The 17,530-nt window shown below is 45.7% G+C and overlaps 1 pseudogene; it reads right to left on the bottom strand.

The window, feature by feature from the left end:
- The window catches only part of LOC139574526 (ecto-NOX disulfide-thiol exchanger 2-like), a 395,743-nt pseudogene that overhangs the window by 175,175 nt on the left and 203,038 nt on the right, over nt 1-17,530 (bottom strand).

Raw genomic sequence — 17,530 nt, 5'->3', positions numbered from 1 at the left:
GCCCTCCCTGGAAGCCTGTGTTTCAGACATACAGAGGATTTTTTTTTTACTTTTAAACTCGTACAAAACAGAGATGCTAGTTGTAGGTCCCAAGAAACAAAGAGATCTTCTGTTGGATCTGACAATTAATCATGATGGCTGTATAGTCATCACAAATAAAACTGTGAAGGACCTCGGTGTTACTCTGTACCCTGATCTCTCTTTTGACGAACATATCAAGAATATTTCAAGGACAGCTTTTTTCCATCTTCTTAACATTGCAAAAATCTGAAACTTTCTGTCCAAAAATGATGTAGAAAAATGTATCCATGCTTTTGTCACTTCTAGATTAGACTACTGCAATGCTCTACTTTCCGTCTACCGGATAAAGCACTAAATAGACATCCGTTGGTGCTAAACACAGCTGCTAGAATCTTGACTAGAACCCCAAAATGTGATCAAATTACTCCAGTGCTAGCCTCTCTACACTGGCTTCCTGTTAAGGCTAGGGCTGATTTCAAGGTTTTACTGCTAACCTACAAAGCATTACTTAAAGAATTACTAAAAATCCAAGATGGCGTTGCAGTAGGACATGTGTATTTGTTTTTGTCTTGTTCCCGTGTCTTATCCCGTGTAAATAGCCAGTCTTTTTCATATATATATCTTAGTCTCACATTCTATTTACGAACTAAATATACTTTAATGTAACCCGCCTCACCCAATGTGGTACGGATCGGCTATTTTTATTCCTTATAACTGGAACTTCCATCAGGAGCTAGCCAGCTAACTAGCTACTAGTCTTTGTTAGCCACGGCTACCGGCCTTCACATTTTTCCCTGTCATCAGCCAGCCTTAGCTCGGACAACACCTGCCAGTCTGCACAGCTCAATATCAACCCAGAGCATATCGGACTGCTTCTCTCTGTCATATCAGCGGATTCCTGCTGCTCTGGATCATTACACCGGATCATCGCAGCTAGCTAGCTGCAAACAAGTGGCTACTGTTAGCTAACGCCTCTGTCCCCAAGCAAGCACCAGCTAGCCTTGAGCTAGCCTCGAGCTAGGCCCATATACCAACTAATTCTAAGGTTACAATACCTCCTATGCCAATTGGCCTCGACCCTATATTGTTGACACGGAGCCCCGCCGGTACGTCATGACTGGACTGCCGACGTGATCGCCCGATGGGTCTCAACAGGCTATTCTGTTACGATGTTGCCGAAGAACCATCTACTATCCCTGGCCCGCTAGCTTTTCTGAATGCTGTGTCCCATGCTCGCCTAGCGTAGTAGTGGCTACCGAATGGTACCCTGACTCACCTGTTGCTGCTCTTTTGACCCTATGATCACTCGGCTACACAGCTGATGCACCCTGGACAGTTTCAATAACACGGTACCTCATTTTGTTTACCTGTCGGCCCCAGCCTCGAACTCAGGTCCTGTATGTACCTAACTGACCCGCTCTATCCATTCATCGCCATTTACCCATTGTTGTCTTAGCTCTCCTGATCAACACCTGTGATTGCTTTTTGCCTCTCTCTAATGTCAATATGCCTTGTCTACTGCTGTCTTGGCTAGTTCTTATTGTTTTATTTCACTGTAGAGCCCTCAGTTCTGCTTAAAATGCCTTAGATAGCTCTTTTGTCCCACCCCACACACATGCGGAGACCTCACCTGGCTTAACTTCTTTGGGGTAGGGGGCAGTATTTTCACGTCCGGATGAAAAGCATGCCCAGAGTAAACTGCCTGCTACTCAGGCCCAGATCCTAGGATATGCATATTATTAGTATATTTGGATAGAAAACACTCTGAAGTTTCTAAAACTGTTTGAATGATGTCTGTGAGTATAACATAACTCATATGGCAGGCAAAAACCTGAGAAGAAATCCAACCAGGAAGTGGGAAATCTGAGGTTTGTAGGTTTTCAACTCTTTGCTTATCCAAGATACAGTGGAAATGGGGTCATGTTGCACTTCCTAAGGCTTCCACTATATGTCAACAGTCTTTAGAACCTTGTTTGATGCTTCTACTGTGAAGTGTGGGCGAATGAGAGGAGATTGAGTAAGGTCTCTCCCAGAGTGCCACGAGCTGACCATGCATTGACCATGCGAGTTCATGTGAGAGTTAGCTGCGTTCCATCGCATTTCTGAAGACAAAAGATTTATGTTAAAAACATCCTAAAGATTGATTCTATACGTCGTTTGACATGTTTCTACAGACTGTAACGGAACTTTTTGAACTTTTCGTCCGTACTTTCCGCTGGACTTGCCCGTGCGTCGTGAGTTTAGATTGTGTACTGAACGCGCGAACAACAAGGAGTAATTTGGACATAAATGATGGACATTATCGAACAAAACAAACATTTATTGTGGAACTGGGATTCCTGATGAAGATCATCAAAGGTAAGTGAATATTTATAATGCTATTTCTGACTTCTGTTGACTCCAACATGGCGGATATCTTTTTGGCTTGATTTATCGTCTGAGCGCCGTACTCAGATTATTGCATGGTTTGCTTTTTCCGTGAAGTTTTTTTGAAATCTGACACAGCGGTTGCATTAAGGAGAAGTGGATCTAAAATTCCATGTATAGCACTTGTATTTTCATCAACATTTATGATGACTATTTCTGTAAATTTATGTGGCTCTCTGCAAAATCACCGGATGTTTTGGAACTACTGAACATAACGCGTCAATGAAAACTCCGATTTTTGGATATAAATATGAACTTTACCGAACAAAACATACAGGTATTGTGTAACATGAAGTCCTATGAGTGTCATCTGATGAAGATCATGAAAGGTTAGTGATTATTTTGATCTATATTTCTGCTTTTTGTGACTCCTCTCTTTGGCTGGAAAAATGGCTGTGTTTTTCTGTGACTTGGCTCTGACCTAACATAATCGTTTGGTTTGCTTTCGTCGTAAAGCCTTTTTGAAATCGGACACTGAGGCTGGATTTACAACAAGTTTATCTTTAAAATTGTGTAAAATACTTGTATGTTTGAGGAATTTTAATTATGGGATTTCTGTTGTTTTGAATTTGGCGCCCTGCAGTTTCACTTGCTGTTGACGAGGTGAGACGCTACCGTCCCACATACCCTAGAGAGGTTAACTGGTCCCTCCAGAGACGAAACCTCTCTCATCTCTCATCGTACCCTAGTGAGGTTAAGAACCAATATACACAGTCAGTTAGGAAAGCAAAGGCTAGCTTTTTCAAACAGAAATTTGCATCCTGTAGTACAAATTCTAAAAAGTTTTGGGACACCGTAAAGTCCATGGAGATAAGAACACCTCCTCCCAGCTGCCCACTGCACTGAGGCTAGGAAACGCTGTCACCACCGATAAATCTACGATAATCAAGAATTTCAAGAAGCATTTTTCTACGGCTGGCCATGCTTTCCACCTGGCTACCCCTACCCTGGTTAACAGATCTGCATCCCCCACAGCAACTTGGCCAAGCCTCCCCCATTTCACCTTCACACAAATCCAGATAGCTGATGTTCTGAAAGAGCTGCAAAATCTGGACATTTACATTACATTTAAGTCATTTAGCAGACGCTCTTATCCAGAGCGACTTACAAATTGGACCCCTACAAATCAGCTCGGCTAGACAATCTGGACCCTCTCTTTCTTAAATTATCCACCGCAGTTGTTGCAACCCCTATTACTAGCATGTTCAAACTCTCTTTTGTATCGTCTGAGATCCCAAAAGATTGGAAAGCTGCCGCGGTCATCCCCCTCTTCAAAGGGGGAGACTCTAGACGCAAACTGTTACAGACCTATACAGACCTAGAATATGTGGACACCTACAAATACCTAGGTGTCTGGCTAGACTTTAAACTCTCCTTCCAGACTCATATTAAACATCTCCAATCCAAAATTAAATCTAGAATCGGCTTCCAATTTCACAACAAAGTATCCTTCACTCATCCTGCCAAACATACCCTCGTAAAACTGACTATCCTACCAATCCTCGACTTCGGCCATGTCATTTACAAAATAGCCTCCAACACTCTACTCAGCAAATTGGATGTAGTCTATCACAGTACCATTCGTTTTGTCACCAAAGCTACATATACTACCAACCACTGCGACCTGTATGATCTCATTGGCTGGTCCTCGCTTCATATTCGTCGCCAAACCCACTGGCTCCAGGTCATCTATAAGTCTTTGCTAGGTAAAGCCCCGCCTTATCTCAGCTCACTGGTCACCATAGCAGCACCCACCCTTAGCACGCGCTTCAGCAGGTATATTTCACTGGTCATCCTCAATGCCAACTCCTCATTTGGCCGCCTTTCCTTCCAGTTCTCTGCTGCCAATGACTGGAACGAATTGCAAAAATCACTGAAGTCTTATATCCCCCTCACTAACTTTAAGCATCAGCTGTCAGAGCAGCTTACCGATCATTGCACCTGTACACAGTCCATCTGTAAATAGCCCACCCAACTACCTCATCCCCAAATTGTTATGTATTTTTTTCTCCTTTGAACCCTTGTATCTCTACTTGCACATTCATCTTCTGCACATCTATCACTCCAGTGTTTAATTGCTAAATTGTAATTATTTCACCACTATGGCCTATTTATTGCCTTACCTCCCTAATCTTACTACATTTGCACACACTGTATATATATTTTTTTTCTATTGTGTTATTGACTGTACGTTTGTTTATCCCATGTGTAACTCTGTGTTGTTGTTTGTGTCGCACTGCTTTGCTTTATCTTGGCCAGGTCGCAGTTGTAAATGAGAACTTGTTCTCAACTAGCCTACCAGGTTAAATAAAGATGAAAGAAAAAAGAAAGAAAAAAATTACATGGGCTTGCTCCTAACTATCTTTCCGATTTGGTCCTGCCACACATACCTACACGTACGCTACAGTCACAAGATGCAGGCCTCCTTACTGTCCCTAGAATTTCTAAGCAAACAGCTGGAGGCAGGGCTTTCTCCTATAGAGCTCCATTTTGATGGAATGGTCTGCCTATCCATGTGAGAGACGCAGACTCGGTCTCGACCTTTAAGTCCTTATTGAAGACTCATCTCTTCAGTAGGTCCTATGATTCAGTGTAGTCTGGCCCAGGGGTGTGAAGGTGAACGGAAAGACACTGGAGCGAGGAACCACCCTTGCTGTCTCTGCCTGGATGGTTCCCCTATATCCACTGGAATGCTCTGCCTCTAACCATATTACGGGGGCTGAGTCACTGGCTCACTGGTGCTCTTCCATGCCATGCCTAGGAGGGGTGCGTCACTTGAGTGGGTTGAGTCACTGACGTGATCTTCCTGTCCGGGTTGGCGCCCCCCTCGGGTTCACACGTGGGAGATCTTCATGGGGTGGTTGAAGATATCCCTCTAGTGGTGTTGTGCCTGTGCTTTGGCAAAGTGGGTGGGGTTTTATCCTGCCTGTTTGGCCCTGTCCGGGGGTATTGTTGGACAGGGCCACAGTGTCTCCCGACCCCTCCTGTCTCAGCCTCCAGTATTTATGCTGCAATAGTTTATGTGTCGGGGGGCTAGGGTCAGTCTGTTATATCTGGAGTATTTCTCCTCTCTTATCCGGTGTCCTGTGTGAATTTAAGTATGCTCCCTCTAATTCTCTCTCTCTCTTTTTCTCTCTTTCTCTCTCTCTTTCTATCGGAGGACCTGAGTCCTTGGACCATGCCTCAGGACTACCAGGCCTGATGACTCCTTGCTCCCCAGTCCACCTGGTCATGCTGCTGCTCCAGTTTCAACTGCTCTGCCTGCGGCTATGGAACCTGTTCCCTGGACGTGCTACCTTGTCCCAGACCTGCTGTTTTGGACTCTCTCTCTACCGCACCTGCTGTCTCTAACTGAATGATCTGCTATGAAAAGCCAACTGACATTTACTCCTGAGGTGCTGACCTGATGCACCCTCTACAACCACTGTGATTATTATTATCTGACCATGCTGGTCATCTATGAACGTTTGAACCTCTTGGCCATGTTCTTTTATAATCTCCACCCGGCACAGCCAGAAGAGGACTGGCCACCCCTCAGAGCCTGGTTCCTCTCTAGGCTTCTTCCTAGGTTCTGGCTTTTCTAGGGAGTTTTTCCTAGCCACTGTGCTTCTACATCTGCATTGCTTGCTGTTTGGGGTTTTAGGCTGGGTTTCTGTACATCACTTTATAAATACATTTGATTGAAGGTAGACGGGGGAAGGGTGCAGTCATATTTTTCATGTCAGATAAAATGTTTAGAGTATAGGACCACACCAAATGTTGATCTGCCGTTGTCAGCTGTTTGTTCAGCGCACTGTTTTTTAGAGACCATGGACGTCTGACTGACAAAAAAAAAATCACTATTCCACATGGAAAATTGTTTCGCACTCGGTTCACAAATTACAACCGGTACTCTGATCATACCGACAAATGCTATTGGTGTGTTCCTGCCTTAAGAATGTGTTAAATGCAACAATAAGGTTGTTGTACTTCCTGGGTAAGTGATCTCATAGAGAATGGATATAACGGCTTAGTGGTTAGGCAGGTACAGTATATTCCTCATCTAGTAGAGGTAAATAGACTTCCTGGGGTAAGAGGTAAATAGACTTCCTGGGGTAAGAGGTAAATAGACTTCCTGGGGTAAGAGTTAAATAGACTTCCTGGGGTAAGTGGTAAATAGACTTACTGGGGTAAGAGGTAAATAGACTTCCTGGGGTAAGAGGTAAATAGACTTCCTGGGGTAAGAGGTAAATAGACTTCCTGGGGTAAGAGGTAAATAGACTTCCTGGGGTAAGAGGTAAATAGACTTACTGGGGTTGGGGGGGAAGAGTGTGCAGCTCTTGCAGTGAATGATTTCCTTGATGATGGGCAGATCAGGGGGGAGGGGGGGTGGGGGCACCATGCCGAGGCCGGGCATCATGGGAGCGATGCCTGTCATCATGCCAAGGCCCTGGTCGAAATCTAGATGAAGCACACAACAACACACACATTTAAATACAACATTTCCACTCACACCAGTTCAGCACATGTTGCCATTTTCATGTTTCGTTTGACATTGTGTGTTTCTCCATGAACACTTTGCGGAGGTTTCTGTCATCAATGGTGACACACAACCAGTCTATAAATAACTGAATCCATGCTCTGATGAATGGGCAATGGCAAAGGAGGGGATGGCTATCGTTTTACTGGCTCCTAACAAACTTTGCTATGTTGTTTGTTTTTTCAAATTTTTTGTAACTTATTTAGTACATAATGTTGCTGCTACCGTCTCTTATGACTGAAAAGAGTTTCTGTACATCAGAACAGCGATTACTCACCTCGAACAGGACAAATATATTTTCTTTAATGAGTCTGACGCAAAGGATATACTGCTTCCGGGCTACCAGGCCCCCCATCCCTGTCATTCGTGTGAAAAAAAGACAGAAAGACAGGGGGCGGATGTCTGGGTGCCTTGTGAGAACTCGTTGGCAAGTGAGTAAACCACCACTAACCTCGGTATTATTGGCCAACTTGCAATCATTAGAAAACAAACTGGACGATCTACGATTAAGAATATCCTACCAACGGGACATTAAAAACTGTAATATCTTATGTTTCACCGACACTTGGCTGAATGATGACATGGATTATATAGAGCTGGCTGGCTTCTCTGTTTTTCGGCAGGACAGAGCAGCTACGTTATTTGTCAAAAACTGCTGGTGCGCGATGCCTAATATTAAAGAAGTCACTAGGTATTGCTCACCTGAGGTAAAATACCTCATGAAAAGCTGTAGACCACACTATCTACCAAGAGAGGTCACATCTATATTATTCGTAGCCGTCTATTTACCACCACAAACCGATGCTGGCACTAAGACCGCACTCAACGAGCTGTATAAGGCCATAAGCAAACAAGAAAATGCTCATCCAGAAGCGGTGCTCCTAGTGGCCAGGGACTTTAATGCAGGGAAACTTAAATCTGCTTTACCTAATTTCTACCAGCATGTCACATGTGCAACCAGAAAAAATCTAATCTAGAACACCTTTACTCCACACACAGAGACGCATACAAAGCTCTCCCTCGCACTCCGTTTGACAAATCTGACCATAATTCTATCCTCCTGATTCCTGTTTACAAGCAAAAACTAAAGCAGGAATTACCAGTGACTCGCTCAATACAGAAGTGGTCAGATGACGCAGATTCTACGCTACAGAACTGTTTTGCTAGCACAGACTGGAATATGTTCCGGGATTTATCCAATGGCATTGAAGAGTATACCACCTCAGTCACCAGCTTAATCAATAAGTGCATCGACGATGTCGTCCCCACAGTGACAGTACGTACATTTCCCAACCAGAAGCCATGGATTACAGGCAACATCTGCATCGAGCTAAAGGCTAGAGCTTCCGCTTTCAAGGAGCAGAACACTAATCCGGACACTTATAAGACATCCTGCTATGCCCTCAGACAAACCATCAAACAGGCAAAGCATCAATACAGGACTAAGATTGAATCGTACTACACCGGCTCTGATGCTCGTCGGATATGGCAGGGCTCGAAAACTATTATGGACTACAAAGGGAAAGCCAGCCACGACCTGCCCAGTGACGGGAGCCTGCCAGACGACCTAAATGTCTTTTATGCTCACTTTGAGGCAAGAAACACTGAAGCATGCATGAGACCACCAGCTGTTCTGGACGACTGTGTGATCACGCTCTCAGGTGGTAAGGTGGTAAGGGTAGGCAACAACACATCTGCCACGCTGATCCTCAACACTGGGGCCCCTCAGGGGTGCGTGCTTAGTCCCTTCCTGTACTCCCTGTTCACCCACGACTGCGTGTCCAAGCACGACTCTAACACCATCATTAAGTTTGCTGACGACACAACAGTGGTAGCCTGATCACCATCAACAATGAGACAGCCTATAGGGAGATCAGAGACCTGGAGTGTGGTGCCAGGCCAAAAACCTCTTTCTCAATGTGAGCAAGACAAAGGAGCTGATTGTGGACTATAGGAAAAGGAGGGCCGAACAGGCCCCCATTAACATTGATGGGACTGAAGTGGAGCGGGTCGAGAATTTCAAGTTCCTTGGTGTCCACATCACCAACAAACTATCATGGTCCAAACACGCCAAGACAGTTGTGAAGAGGGCACGACAACACCTTTTCCCCCTCAGGAGACTGAAAAGATGTGTCATGGGTCCCCAGATCCTCAAAAAGTTGCAGTTGCAACAGTTGCACCAGCGAGGGCATCCTGACCGGTTGCATTACCGCCTGGTATGGCAACTGCTCAGCATCTGACCATAAGGCACTACAGAGGGTAGTGCGTACGGCCCAGTACATCCCTGGTGCCAAGCTTCCTGACATCCAGGACCTATATACTAGTGTCAGAGGAAGGCCCAAAAAATTGTCAAAGACCCAAGTCATAGACTGTTCTCTCTGCTACCACACGGCAAGCAGTACTGGAGCGCCGAGTCTAGGACCAAAAGGTTCTTTAACAGCTTCTACCCCCAAGCCATAAGACTGCTGAACAACTCAACTAATCAAATGGCCACCCAGACTACTTACATTAGAACCCCCCCTTTTTGTTTTCACACTGCTGCTACTCGCTGTTTATTATCTATGCATAGTCACTTTACAAATTACCTCGATTAACCTGTACCCCCGCACTCAGTACCAGTACCCCCTGTGTATAGCCTCGTTATTGTTATGTACATTTCTTGTGTTACCTTGTGATAGTTTTTTTTAAACTTTAGTTTATTTATTTTATTAACTCTATTTCTTGATCTTCATTGTTGGTTTAGGGCTTGTAAGTAAGCATTTAACAGTAAGGTCTACCTACACCTGTTCAGTGCATGTGACAAATAACATTTGATTTGATTTGAAAGGAACAAACAAACATCATACATGTTTAAAGTAGAGCTACATGAGCTTCTACTGACTCTCCTCTCTGCTACTGATTGGCTGACCTTTGATCTTCCTGTCTGTAGTCAAAGAGAGAGAGAGAGAGAGAGAGATAAAGAAAGAGAGAAGACCAGGAAACACAGGAGATTTCACAGGTATTGATGTAGACTACAGCTGGGTGCACTCATACACACATGCGTCTGCCCACCCACCTGCCTGTTAATGACCTCATTTCTGGTATTCATGCCGAAAGTGATGAGGGACCCTGTTGCCTGGGTGATGATGACTCCTGCCTAGCGAGGCGGAGGAGAGGTGAAATGATGGCAGGAGGAGAGATAGAGGAGGGAGGGAGGTACAGCGGACACAGTGTCTACTGAATGCCAGTCTAAGTGGCAGCTCTGGTCTGTGCTGGGTGAGAGGCCCACCACAGAGCTCTCTGATGGGCCTCAGACAGGGTCATAGTGGGATTCAGCTCTGGTCTCAGGGCTGGGTCGAGGCCCACCACAGAGCTCTCTGATGGGCGTCAGATAGGGTAATAGTGGGGTTCAGCTCTGGTCTCAGGACTGGATGAGAGGCCCACTAGGGAGCTCTTTGGTGGGCATCAGACAGGGTAATAGTGGGGTTCAGCCCTGGGTTGGGAAGAAAGGCCCACGGCAGAGCTCTGGTTGGAGAGAGAGGCCCACGGCAGAGCTCTGTCATTGGCCCCTATGCGGCAGATGAGCTGATTCATAACTGCCACTACCCTGAACTGAGGAAATGAGCACACTGCTGATGAATTATGTAAAACACTCCTGACTGTCACACACATTATGAGCACAGAGAATAATTTTCACTCTTGGTAAATAAAAGATTTCTGCACCATATTTATTCATGAACATGACAGATGATAGGAGCCAAACCAGGCTCCGGGTGCACATCAAGAAAATAAGATCTGGTTTGATCAAGACCAGCCTGTTTTCATTTCACTGCTGAATTTTTATTTTTCCTTCCAGTCTGTGTGTGTGTGTGTGTGTGTATGTGTGTGTGTGTATGTGTGTGTGTGTGTGTGTGTGTGTGTGTGTGTGTGTGTGTGTGTGTGTGTGTGTGTGTGTGTGTGTGTGTGTGTGTGTGTGTGTGTGTGTGTGTGTGTGTGTGTGTGTGTGTGTGTGTGTGTGTGTGTGTGTGTGTGGTGGGTGTGTGTGTGTGTGTGTGTGTGCGAGCTTCCATTCAGAGCCAGTGGGCATAAGAGGTGTGAAGTAGAGCGATGCATGATAACAGAGATTATTTACACTCTGTTTCTTCTCAGGGATTTTAAGATAAACACACACCATCTTTCGTGTGAAACAGGCCTCTTCCAGCCAGAGGTAAAACTGTCTAGAGACAGAGACAGAGCAGGAGTCTCCTGAACAGAAACGTCAGCAGAGAACTGTCTTCTCTCCAGCCACACAAGGTCTCTCTCTCTCCCCCCTATCTATCCCTCTTCCCTCTCCCACTGGCGCCATCTCTTTCTCTCCCTCTTCATCTCTCTCTCTCTCTCTTTCTCCAGTCACATGATAGATCGTCACACAGCCTCTGCCTGCAGTCCCAGAGATATGAAGAGTCACCCAAACACACACATACACACACACACAAACATCCAACAGTCCTGTATCTCCATGTTAACCAATCAGCTTCCCAGAGATTTGTTGAAGGTAATTACATTTCATGCTGCCTATCAATAAAATGTCCAGCCAGGAATAAAACATTTGGCATTTCACTGTAGATACCTCCTGGCTGTCAACACATCACATCCATCCTCCCTCTCTTTCCTCCTCTTCTCTTCCCTTTCTCCCCTCCCTCTGTTTTCCAGGGTAAACATCCCCCCAGCAGAGTGGGTGCTAGGTGGAAAGAGGGCTGGGTGGAGGATGGGGTGGGAGGGCTGGGGGGAGGAAGGGCTGGGTAGAGGGAGGGAGGGATGGCTAAAGGGAGGGTGGGAGGGCTAGGGGGATGGAGGGCTGGGTAAAGGGAAGGTGGGAGGGCTGAGGGGAGGGAGGGCTGGATGAAGGGAGTGAGGGCTGGGTAAAGGGGAGTGTGGGAGGGCTGGGGGGAGGGAGGGTGGGTGGGAGGGCTGAGGGGAGGGAGGGCTGGGTAGAGGGAGGGAGGGCTGGGTAAAGGTAGGGTGGGAGGGCTGAGGGGAGCGAGGGCTGGGTAGAGGGAGGGAGGGCTGGGTAAAGGGAGGGTGGGAGGGAGGGCTGGGTAAAGGGAGGGAGGGCTGGGTATAGAGAGGGTGGGAGGCCTGGAGGAGGGAGGGCAGAGCCCTCTAGAACACGACCAGAGGCTCCAGCCTCAATGTGCTGCCAGACATCTCCTTCTCTACATAATATACAATATAGATTCAGCCGCGGACCGATATTTCTCTTGAGCGGATGGTCACGGGGACGGAACAGGCAGGGTCTGCAGGTAGCCTAGCGGGTTAAGAGCACAGGGCCAGTAATTGAAAGGTCACTGGTTCGAGCCGACTAGGTGAAACATCTGAAGATGTGCGCTTGAGCAAGGCACTTAACCTTAGTTGATAATGTAAGTAGCTCTGGATAAGAGCGTCTACTAAATTACTAAAATGTAAGCATAATTACAAATGATTTGTATACTGCAAATTGACTGCAAGAAGCCCAAACAGATTGGCTAAAATCAAAACTTGCTTACATTTGTATACGATCACGTGTCTCTCTATTATGTGTGGGAATCCTTGGGAACAGATTTCATAAATTAAAATCATTGGAGCTGATATCCTGTTGTTTTATTGTTGAACAAACACAATGCTCTCAGTCAATTCAAAATGTTATTGAACCTCAAACCTGAATGTTTAACAAAGGAAAAGTGAGTTTTGTCTTTCTCGGGGGAATATATAAGTGTGCACAATTATTAGGCAACTAATAGTGTGCAGAATTATTAGGCAACCAAATTACAAAAATGATTTCTCCCAACTCACTTGTTTATTCAACATTTTTTGAGAAAGTGTAACAAATAAGTAACACAAAATGACAATTAAATAACATTTTTGGCCTTTCAAAAATATTCAGTGACCAATATAGCCACCCTTCTTTTCAATAACTGCCAGGAGCCTTCCATCCACAAAGTCTGTCAGTTTCTTGATCTGTTCACGATCAACTTTCGCTGAAGCAGCATCCACAGCCTCCCAAATGCTGTTTAAAGAGGTGTATTGTCTTCCCTCACTGTAAATCTCACATTTGAGAAGAGCCCAAGTCAGGTGAGGAAGGGGGCCAGGTCATTATTCGGGCATCTTTGAGGCCCTGGCTGTAGTACTTGGATGCATGTGATGGAGTATTGTCCTGCATAAAGATCATGGCCTTGAATGCTGAGGACTTCTTCCTGTACTACTGCTAAAGAAAGTATCTTCCAGAACCTGGCAGTAGGTTTGGGAGTTGAGTTTCAGTCCATTTTCAACCCGAAAAGGTCCAACTACCTCATCCTTAATGATAGCAGCCCATACCAGTACCCCTCCTCCACCTTTCTGGCGCCTGACTCGAAGTGGTGCCCTGTGACCATTACTGATCAAGCCACAAGCATGTCCATCTGGTCCATCAAGAGTCACTCTCATGTCATCTGTCCATAAAACCTAGGAAAAATCTTTCTTCGGGTATTTCTTTGCCCAATCTTGACGCTTCAACTTGTGAATCGTATTCAGTGGTGGTCGTGTTTCAGTCTTCTTGACCTTGGCCGTGTCTCTGAGTACTTGACACCTTGTACTTCTGAACACTCCAGGTAGGTTGCAGTTCTGGAATATGATGGCACTGGAGGATAATGGGTTCCTGGTAGCTTGACGTTTAATACTTCTCAAGTCTTTTGCAGTTAATTTGCAATTTTTTTTCCTCCATGCATTCTTTGCGCCCCAGTTAAAATGGCGCTGGAAGAAATGACAGCAGTTTTACGGGCACCCAATCAATTGTGCTATTATGTGGGGTTTTTTGCAACTTATTTTGTACATAATGTTTCTGCAACCGTATCTTACGGCAAAAAAAGAGCTTCTGGATATCAGGACAGTGATCACTCACCTCGGAATAGACAAAGATTTTTTCTACAACAAGGAGGACGCACAAGACATTCTCCAAACACCCCACAGGGCCGACATCCCAGTTATTTGCAAGAGGAAGCGACGCAGGTACAGAGGACAAGGAGCCGGATGCCTGGTCAGGACCCGGAGAAGGCGAGTGGGAAAGCTGCCATTACCTTCAATACTACTCGCCAACGTGCAATCATTGGATCATAAATTAGACAAGGTACGATCACAAATATCCTAGCAATTTGACATCAAAAACTGTAATATCCTATGTTTCAAGGAATAGTGGCTGAATGATGACATGGATATTCAGCTAGCGGGATATACACTGCACCGGCAAGATAGAACAGCACAATCCGGTAAGACGAGGGGGGCGGTCTGTGCATATTGGTAAACAACAGCTGATGCACGTAATCTAAGGAAGTCTCTAGATTTTGCTCGCCTGAAGTAGAGTATATTGTGATAAATTGCAGGCCACACTACTTGCCTAGAGAGTTTTCAGCTATACTTTTAGTGGCTGTTTATTTACCACCACAGACAGATGCTGGCACTAAGACCGCACTCAGTCAGTTGTATAAGGAAATAAGCAAACAGGAAACCACTCACCCAGAGGCGGCGCTCCTAGTGGCCGGAGACTTTAATGCAGGGAAACTTAAATCAGTTCTACCTAATTTTTATCAACATGTTAAATGTGCAACCAGAGGGAAAAAAATTCTAGATCACCTGTACTCCACACACAGAGACGCGTGCAAAGCTCTCTCTCGTCCTCCATATGATAAATCCGACCACAACTCTATCCTCCTAATTCCTGCTTACAAGCAAAAATTCAAGCAGGAAGCACCAGTGACTCGGTCTATAAAAAAGTGGTCAGATGAAGCAGATGCTAAACTACAGGACTGTTTTGCTATCACAGACTGGAACATGTTCCGGGATTCTTCCGATGGCATTGAGGAGTAAACCACATCAGTCACTGACTTTATCGATAAGTGCAAACTATTACAGACTACAAAGGGAAGCACAGCCGCGAGCTGCCCAGTGACACGAGGCTATCAGACGAGCTAAATTACTTCTATGCTCGCTTTGAGGCAAGCAACACTGAGGCATGCATGAGAGCATCAGCTGTTCTGGACGACTGTGTGATCACGCTCTCCGTAGCCGACGTGAGTAAGACCTTTAAACAGGTCAACATACACAAGGCTGCGGGGCCAGACAGATTACCAGGACATGTGCTCCGGCATGTGCTGACCAACTGGCAGGTGTCTTCACTGACATTTTCAACATGTCCCTGATTGAGTCTGTAATACCAACATGTTTCAAGCAGACCACCATCGTCCCTGTGCCCAAGAAAGGCAACCTGCCTAAATGACTACAGACCCATAGCACTCACGTCCGTAGCCATGAAGTGCTTTGAAAGGTTGGTAATGCCTCACATCAACACCATTATCCCAGAAACCCTAGACCCACTCCAATTTGCATACTGCCCAAACAGATCCACAGATGATGCAATCTCTATTGCACTCCACACTGCCCTTTCCCACCTGGACAAAAGGAACACTTATGTGAGAATGCTATTCATTGACTACAGCTCAGCGTAGCTCAACACCATAGCACCCTCAAAACTCATCACTAAGCTAACGATCCTGGGACTAAACACCTCCCTCTGCAACTGGATCCTGGACTTCCTGACGGGCAGCCCCCAGTTGGTGAAGGTAGGTAGCAAAACATCTGCCACGCTGATCCTCAACACTAGAGCTCCACAGGGGTGTGTGCTCAGTCCCCTTCTGTACTCCCTGTTCACCCACAACTGCATGGCCAGGCACGACTCCAACACCATCATTAACTTTGCAGACGACACAACAGTGGTAGGCCTGATCACCGACAACGACGAGACAGCCTATAGGGTGGAGGTCAGAGACCTGGCCGGGTTTTGCCAGAATAAAAACCTATCCCTCAACGTAACCAAGACTAAGTAGATGATTGTGGACTACAGGAAAAGGAGGACTGAGCACTCCCCCATTCTCATCGACAGGGCTGTAGTGGAGCAGGTTGAGAGCTTCAAGTTCCTTGGTGTCCACATCAACAACAAACTAGAATGGTCCAAACACACCAAGACAGCCGTGAAGAGGGCACGACAAAGCCTATTCCCCCTCAGGAAACTAAAAAGATTTGGCATGGGTCCTGAGATCCTCAAAAGGTTCTACAGCTGCAACATCGAGAGCATCCTGACTGGTTGCATCACTGCCTGGTACGGCAATTGCTCGGCCTCTGACCGCAAGGCACTACAGAGGGTAGTTAGTACGGCCCAGTACATCACTGGGGCTAAGCTGCCTGCCATCCAGGACCTCTACACCAGGCGGTGTCAGAGGAAGGCCCTAAAAATTGTCAAAGACCCCAGCCACCCCAGTCATAGACTGTTCTCTCTACTACCGCATGGCAAGCGGTACCGGATTGCCAAGTCTAGGACAAAAAGGCTTCTCAACAGTTTTACCCCAAGGCCATATTACTCCTGAACAGGTAATCAAATGGCTACCCGGACTATTTGCATTGCGTGCCCCCCACCCCCCAAACCCCTATTTTTATGCTGCTGCTACTCTCTGTTTATCATATATGCATAGTCCCTTTAACTATACAATCATGTACATACTACCTCAATTGGGCCGACCAACCAGTGCTCCCGCACATTGGCTAACCAGGCTATCTGCATTGTGTCCCGCCACCCACCACCCGCCAACCCATCTTTTACGCTACTGCTACTCTCTGTTCATCATGTATGCATAGTCACTTTAACCATATCTACATGCACATACTACCTCAATCAGCCCGACTAACCGGTGTCTGTATGTAGCCTCGCTACTTTTATAGCCTCGCTACTGTATATAGCCTGTCTTTTTACTGTTGTTTTATTTCTTTACTTACCTATTGTTCACCTAATACCTTTTTTGCACTATTGTTTAGAGCCTGTAAGTAAGCATTTCACTGTAAGGTCTACACCTGTTGTATTCGGCGCACGTGACAAATACACTTTGATTTGATTTGAGTTAACTATTCACAACAAAATGTTTGATTGTCAGGTGGTCACGCCTCAATGGTTTAGCTATTTCAAGAGTGTTGCATCCGTCTGAAAGGCATTTAAAAAAAAATTACTTTTCAGTGTCAGTTTAATTTATTTTTTGGGCCATTTTACCTGAGATAATGAAGCTGCCTAGTAATTATGCACAACTTGATATAAGGTGTTATTCACTTTCGCCACACCCTCCCTCATTACACATATACATATCATCAGAAAATGTTTAAATCCAATAAGCATTCAGGTTTATATGGTTTGGAGTTGGAAAATGTGCATAGAAATAAAGATAAGACAGAATACTCACTTGCCTAATAATTGTGCACGCAGTGCATGTCCAACAATTATAATTTAAAAAAAGGTTAATAAACCACCCACAGGCCGACAGTGGGGTAACCCTGATCTATAGCTTTATGGTCAATACAGCCATCCCTCTACAGCCCTACTGAATAACCTTATGCAGCTCAATGGGCCCTATGGCCACTGTTGTAGTCCCACTGGGGCTACAGGCTGCCAACAGGCCGCAGTTGGAATCTAAGACAACTAAGCAGTATTGACTGTAGATGTCCTGTAATGTCTGATGTCATAACTCAAGTAACAGCTGGGTGAGCTGCCACCAC

Source organism: Salvelinus alpinus, chromosome 4 (assembly GCF_045679555.1).
Source record: "Salvelinus alpinus chromosome 4, SLU_Salpinus.1, whole genome shotgun sequence".
Lineage (NCBI taxonomy): Eukaryota > Metazoa > Chordata > Actinopteri > Salmoniformes > Salmonidae > Salvelinus > Salvelinus alpinus.
This window is presented reverse-complemented; position numbering and strand designations above follow the sequence as displayed.